An 8,064-nucleotide genomic window follows, 5' to 3' on the forward strand; every position below is an offset into this window, starting at 1 on the left:
CATGAATTACCTTTATTGTAACCATTATGAACCATTTTTCCCCTTGGATAGCAATAAAACCATATACTATATTTTAACTCTACAAACGAGAGAACTGAAGAACCTAGTGTTTTACTCGCAATTACTGATAATGAAAAACTATAAAGTGCACATACCAGCGATGGACACTGTATTATCTGAAATGTCACACAAGAGGCCCAAGGATCCTTACGGTTCCTTGGGTATGTTTGTCTAACCGAAAGAAAAAAGGATTAAGAATTACTGAGTCCTCCCTTTTACTGTCCTTTTCTGAAGCACAGCATCCCCAAATTATCATAAAATCTTTAGATTAAATTTAATTAGCAGGGATAAATGACCAATATTCCCTGTTCTAAAACAGCTTACTGTCTAGTACAAGAGCTAACCAAAAGGTTTTAGGCAAACTGAATGCTACCTTTCAAAAATGTCACTCTCACTAAAAAACAAACAAAAATGGCAGGGGAAACTCAACTAAGTTAAATGAGGATAAAGGTATGACTAAATTAAAATGAATGACCTTTGATTTGACCCTGAATATCAAAACAATGCAAAACCAAACAGCTATAAAGGACATTACTGGGACAAAGGCAGAAATTGAATATGGACTATATATTAATCAAATGCTTTTACAAACTGGTCTATTACTATCAGTTCCTCAATTGCTAATTTTCCCATTTGATGCATCTTTGTAATAAGGTGCTTTATAAGTTTTGTATGAGTTCATGCTCAGCTTTGGGAGAGTCTTCCACATTTCAGGGGTTAAGGAGCAGTCCCAAAAGCAGTTTAATGTCTGCCTCTGCCAGTGGCCTATAACATTCGTTAGTTCCCAAAACATTTATACATTAGTTGCCTTACCCAAGATTTCCACACAAGGTTGAAGTTTTGCATTTCTTGCAGGTGGCTTTTAAATTTTTTCTCTTTCTTTTTAAAGTAATCTCTACACCCAATACGGGACTCGAACTCATGACCCTCAGATCAGGAGTCGCCATGTTCTACCAAGTGAGCCAGTCAAGCACCCCATTTCCTGCAAGTGGCTTTAACAACAATCCAAATATAAGTGGCTCACTTCTGTCCTACGTCCTGGGCCAGTGGGCAGTTTTACCAGTCCTAGTTCATAGCCAAAGCTTACCCCTTCCCAATTCCCAGCTTTACACAGATCCAGTTCAGGCCTTTGACCTCAATTACCATCCCCAGGGGTAAATTAAACCCCAAGGCATAAAAGCTTATGGACCATCAAGTTTAACTCCCATTCCACCATTGTAACATCGTCATATATTTGAAACTATAATAACTGGGACTCAACTTTTCTGATTTTTCTTATACTGCTGACATTCTGAATTATATAATTGTCACGTATTTCATTCCATCAGTCACTTCACTGAATTATTCCTCTTTCTAATCATCTGTTAAGTTTGTTCCTTTTGATTTAGTTGTCTAGATATAAAATCACAGCATTTATAAATAATAAGTTTATATCTTCCTTTCCACAATTTACATATCTTGTTTCACATTTTCTGCACCAAATAAAACAACAGAAATAATAAGCATAAAGAATATTGTTTTGTTCTTTTTCAACGTAACTCTGCTAGTGCTTTACACCCTTAAAAGCTGTATTAAGACCTCTCTGATAGCCAAAATAATCCTGTAAAAGAACAAAGGTAGAGGTCTCCCACTTTCTGATTTCAAAACTTACTATAAAACTTTAATAACCAAAACAAGATGGCACTGGCATAAAGACAGACATACAGGGGCGCCTGGGTGGCTCAGTCGTTAAGCATCTGCCTTTGGCTCAGGTCATGATCCTAGGGTCCTGGGGGGCCCCACATCAGGCTCCCTGCTTGGCAGGAGGCCTGCTTCTCCCTCTCCCACTCCCCCTGCTTGTGTTCCCTCTCTCGCTGTATCTCTCTCTGTCAAATAAATAAACAAAATCTTTAAAAAAAAAAAAAAAAAGACATACAGACAAATGGAATAAAACTGAAAGCCCCGAAATAAACCCTTGCATATATGGTCAAATGGTTCCCCCCACCCATTTTTTCTTTGCAGATTTTTTTTCACTTTTATTGAGATATAACTGATACACAGCTATGTGTAAATTTAAGGTGTAATGCATAATGACTTGATATAAGATGATTTTCAACAAGGGTGCCAAGACCATTCAACGGTGAAAGGACAATCTTCTCAACAAATGGTGTTAGGAAAACTGGAAATCCACATGCAAAAGAATGAAGTTGGACCCTTACCTTATACCACATACAGAAATTAACTCAAAATTGAGGACCCCAAAAGCACAGGCAACACCAAAAAACAGACAAATTGGACTATACCAAAATTAAAAACCTCTGTGCATCAAAGAACATGATCAACAGAGTAAAGAAGTAACCCACAGAAATGGGAGAAAATATTTGCAAATCATATAGCCTTTGATAAGAGGTTAATATCCAGAATAGACAAAGAATTCCTACCAATCAATAAGAACACAACAATGTGATTAAAAACTGGGCAGGGGCACCTGCTGGCTCAGTTGGTAGAACCTGCTACTCTTTATCTCAGGGTCGTGAGTTCTAGCCCCATGTTGGGGATAGAATTTACATAAAAAAAATAAAATAAAGGACAAAGGACTTGAATAGACATTTCTCCAAAGATACAGAAAAGGGCCAACAAGCACATGAATAGATGCCACTAATCATTAGGGAAATGCAAATCAAAATTACAATGAAATACCATACCACCATGCACCCATTAGGATGGCTACTATCCAAAAAAAGGGAAAGTAATGAGTGCTAGCAAGGATGTGGATAAATTGGAACCTTTGTGCACTGTTAGAATGTAAAATGGTAAATTTTAGATGTATTTTACCACAATTAAAACTGTTTTAAAACACTGCATTAGGCCACCTGGGTGGCTCAGCTGGTTAAGTGTCTGACTCTTGGTTTCAGCCCAGCTTATGATCTCAGGGTCATGGGACTGAGCACAGAGCCTACATGAGATTCTCTCTCCCTCTGCCCCTACCCCAGCTCATGTGCGTGTGCACTCATGTTCTCTCTCTCTCTCTAATAAATAAATGAATCTTTAAAAAAAAACCGTATTGTTTTTTAAATTAGAAAGTTGGGATGGTTACTGAGTTAATCCAAATGCTTTTTTAAGAGTTATTACTTATTTGCCATTGTAAGAATAGTAATAGCCAAGACTTACATAGCACTTGTAGGGGTTGGGCATTCTATATTAGCACATTTAATTCTCATGACTGATAAAAACAGACCCACACAAATATGCCCAACTAATTTTTGACAAAAGCACAAAAACAATTTGAAAGACTTTTCAACAAATTGGTGCTGGAGCAATCAGCCACACACAGACAAAAATATGAACCTCAACTTAAACCTCATAACTTATTTAAAAAATTAACTCAAACGGGATCAAGAACTTAAATGTAGGGCCATGTGGGTGGCTCAGTCAGTTAAGCATCTGCCTTTGGCTCAGGTCATGATCCCAGGGCCCTGGGATCGAGTCCCACATCAGGCTCCCTGCTCAGCGGGGAGCCTGCTTCTCCCTTTCCCGCTCCCTCTGCTTGTGTTCCCTCTCTGGCTGTGTCTCTCTGTCAAGTAAATAAATAAAATCTTAAAAATGAATAATAAATAAATAAAACTTAAAAAAAGAAAAAATAACTTAAATGTAAAACAAAATCATAAAATGTTTAGGGAAAAAAATGGGAGAAAATCTTCACAACACAGGACTAGGTGAAAAGATCTTACACTTGACACCAAAATCTCGATCTATAAGAGGAAAAGTTAATATATGGAGCCTCTTCAAAATGAAAAACTTTTACTCAGCAAAAGACCTTGTAGGACAAAGAGAAAAATCATAGACTAAAAGAAAGTATTTCCTGACCACATATCAGGCAAAGGGCTTAAAATTAAGACTATATAAAGAACTCAAAACTCAGTAAATTTTTAATCCAATTAGAAAACTGGCAAAAGACATGAACAGCCATTTCACTGACAAACATAAAGGCGGGCTAAGAAGCATGAGAAAGATGTTCAACATCATTAGCCACTAGGGATATACAAATTCAAACCACATTAAATTTTTTATACATCTATCAGAATACTAAAATAAAATACAGTGACAAGACTAAATGCTGGCAAGTACACAGAAAAACTGAATCACTCATACACTGCTGGTGAGAATGTAAAAAGGTACAGTCAATTGGAAAATTGTTTGGCAGTTTCTTTTAAAACTAAAAATGTACATATCATATCCCAGGAACTATATACTACTGAACATCTGTTCCAGAGAAATAATGTTCATGTAAAAGCCTGTACACAAATGTTCATAATGATTTTATTCTTAATAGCCAAAACCTCAAAACCTATAAAGAACTTATCAAACTCAACACCCAAAAACCAAATAATCTGTTAAGAAATGGGCAGGAGGGGAGAAGATATTTGCAAATGACATATCAGATAAAGGGTTAGTAACCAAATCTACAAAGAACTTACAAAATCAACACTCATAATAACCAAAACCTGGAAAGAAACCAAATGCCCTTCAATGGGTAAATGGTTATATCCACACCATGGACTACTACTCAGCAATAAAAAGGAATGAACTATTTATACACACAACAACTTGGATGGACTTCAAGGAAATTATGCCAACTAAAAAAAAAAAGCCAATCCCTCTGGGGCACCTGGGTGGCTAAGTTGGTTAAGCGTCTGCCTTTGGCTAAGGTCACGGTCCCAGGGTCCTGGCATTGAGCCCCATGTTGGGCTCTCTGCTCAGTAGAGGAGTCTGCTTCTCCCTCTCCCTCCCCCCACTCATGTTCTCTCTCGCTCGCTCTCTCAAATAAATAAAATCCTTAAAAAAAAGCCAATCTCCAAAGAATATATACTTTATGATTCCATTTTTATATTTTATATTATGCATATACATATATGTACTTCTTGAAATAATGAATTTATAGGGATGGAAACAGATTAGTGGTTGTCAGGAGTTAGGATTTCAAGGAAGAGTAGGTGGGGGTGAATACAAAGGAGTAGCAAGAGAGCCTTGTGATGGAACAGTTCTGCACCTTGATTGTGGTTACAAGAAGCTACACAAATGATAAAAGTACACAGATGTGCACATTCACATACACAAATGATGGGCGTATAACGGGAAATCCGAATGAGTTGTGTGGATTTTACCAATGTCAATTTCCTGCTTCTGGTACTGTACCTTAATTATGCAAGATGGTTACATTGGCGGAAGAAGAATACATGAAACCTCCCTGTACAATTTTTGCAATTCCCTTTGTATCTGTAATTATTTTGAAATAAAAAGTTTTTATGAGTTTTTATTTTTTATAAATTATTTACTTGCTATAGTTAAGTAATAATGATAAACAATACTTAGCTAACAATTGCTACATAGGCAAAGCATTCTATAGCACATTTAATCCTGGTAACAACCTGTTACAGGCTCAACTGTGTCCATCTCAAATTTCTGTTGAAGCCCTAACCCCCAGTACATCAGAATGTATTTGGAGAATAGGGCCTTTAAAAGAAGTAATTAGGTTAAAATGGGATTGTTAGGGTGGGCCCTAATCCAATGACTGATAGGACACAAAGACACCAGACATGCACACACTGAGGAAAGCTCATAATGAGGACACAGTGAAAAGGTGGCCATCTGTAAGCCAAGGAGGGAAAGCCTCAAACAAACAAACAAAAAACCCTAGCCCAGCTAAAACCTTGATCTTGGACTTCTAGCCTCCAGAATAGTGAAAAATAATTTTCTGTTCTTTAAACCACCCAGTCTATTATGTCAGCCCTAGCACACTAATGCACAACCTTGTAAGACAGCTGCTATAATTACTCTTATTTATAGATGAAAAACCTGTAAGAAAACTTAGTGAACTCCCCAATATCACACAGCTGGTAAGAAGCAGAGACAGGAGGGGCACCTGGGTGGCTCAGTCGGTTAAGCATTTGCCTTTGGCTCAGGTCATGATCCCAGGGTCCTGGGATAGAGCCCCACGTCGAGCTCCCTGCTCGGGGGGAATCTGCGTCTCCCTCTTCCTCTGCCCCTATTCATGCTCTCTCTCTTTCTCAATCAAGTAAATAAAATCTTTAAAAAATAAAATAAAAAAAGCAGAGCCAGGATCTAGACCTAAGCAACGTGGCTTCAAAATATGTACTACTAGTGGGGCGCCTGGGTGGCTCAGTCGTTAAGCGTCTGCCTTCGGCTCAGGTCATGATCCCAGGGTTCTGGGATCGAGCCCCGCATCCGGCTCCCTGCTCCGCGGGAAGCCTGCTTCTCCCTCTGCCACTCCTCCTGCTTGTGTTCCCTCTCTCGCCGCTGTGTCTCTCTGTCAGACAAATAAATAAAATCTTAAAAAAAAATACAGGATTACAAACTTTAAAAAAAAAAAATATGTACTACTAGCCTTTGAGCTATACTAACTCTAGTATATTAATCAATTTTTAAAATAATGAACCTGTCTGGCATTTTTAGGATAAACTACCTGAAACATACAAAAAAAGGAATTATCTCCTAGCCATGTGCTAGTATTTTTATTTGAATTTAAACATCTATATATGCATAAATGAGATTAGGCTATACTTTTAATTCCTCATATTTGTCAGATTTTGCTACTGGAGTTTATTATTTCTTTTTTTTTAGATTTATTTATTTTGGGGAGAGTGAGAATGAGAGAGAGAGTACATGAGAGGGAGGAGGGTCAGAGGGAGAAGCAGACTCCCTGCTGAGCAGGGAGCCCGATGTGGGACTCGATCCCGGGACTCCAGGATCATGACCTGAGCCGAAGGCAGTCGCTCAACCGACTGAGCCACCCAGGCGCCCTGGAGTTTATTATTTCTGTTATTATTTAACATGAAAACTATCTAGGATAGGAGAGGAGAGGAGAGGAGAGACCACCAATAACTAGGGAGTGGATTTTTGCCCTTCAAAGAATAGGACAGGGAGGAAAAAATCATTTTATAATCTTGATTTTTTCTTGGTTATAGGAATCTATCCTGATTTTTTTTTTAAAGATGTTATTTATTTATTTGGCAGAGAGAGAGAGAGCAAGCACAAGTCGGCATAGAGGTAGGAAGAGGGAGAGGGAGAAGGAGGCTCTCTGCTGAGCAGGGAACCTGACGCAGAGCTCGATTCCAGGACTCCGGGATCATGACCTGAGCCGAAGGCAGCCGCTTAACCAACTGAGCCACCCAGGTGCCCAGGAATCTATCCTGATTTTTACAACTTATTTTCTCAACATGAATTCCTACTCTGAATGAAATTATTTACTCTGCTGAGACTTTCATATGAATATAATATAACGCATCCATTTCCAGTTTTTTCACTTTGTAGGTCCTCACTTAGTAGGTATCTTTTGTTATACCCAATTTTTTCCCTCAATTTTTCCTGCTGTTCCCCAATTTTCCAACTCTGGATTAATTCCTAGTCTTCTGTTTTGGAATATTTATTTCTTCTTGTATTTTTATTATTTTGTTCTCTGTTTCTTTTTTTAAATTTTTCTGAAACCTTAAATTCTAACGGTAAACTCATACTCTTGTATGTTAAGTATGTTTTCATCCACATTAGATAAATTTAATAACTACATCATATTTTTCACTTCTTTTTTTTTTTAAAGATTTTATTTATTGGGTGCCTGGGTGGCTCAGTTGGTTAGGCGACTGCCTTCGGCTCGAGTCATGATCCTGGAGTCCCGGGATCGAGTCCCACATCGGGCTCCCTGCTCAGCGGGGAGTCTGCTTCTCCCTCTGACTCTCCTCCCTCTCATGCTGTCTCTCATTCTCTCTCTCTCAAATAAATAAATACAATCCTTAAAAAAAAAATTTTTTTAAAAAAGATTTTATACAATCCTTAAAAAAAATTTTTTTTAAAAAGATTTTATACAATCCTTAAAAAAATTTTTTTAAAAGATTTTATACAATCCTTAAAAAAATTTTTTTTAAAAAGATTTTATACAATCCTTAAAAAATTTTTATTTTTTATTTTTTATTTTTTATTTTTTATTTTTTAAAGATTTTATTTATTTAT

General features: G+C 37.4%; 1 protein-coding gene across 6 annotated transcripts in view; it reads right to left on the reverse strand.

Annotated features, from left to right (window-relative positions):
- The window catches only part of TLK2 (tousled like kinase 2), a 117,789-nt gene that overhangs the window by 73,580 nt on the left and 36,145 nt on the right, over positions 1–8,064 (reverse strand). The gene's annotated exons all lie outside the window — the stretch shown is intronic.

Source organism: Callorhinus ursinus, unplaced genomic scaffold (assembly GCF_003265705.2).
Source record: "Callorhinus ursinus isolate GAN/ISIS: 27379988/994484 unplaced genomic scaffold, GSC_fseal_2.0 scaffold50, whole genome shotgun sequence".
NCBI lineage: Eukaryota > Metazoa > Chordata > Mammalia > Carnivora > Otariidae > Callorhinus > Callorhinus ursinus.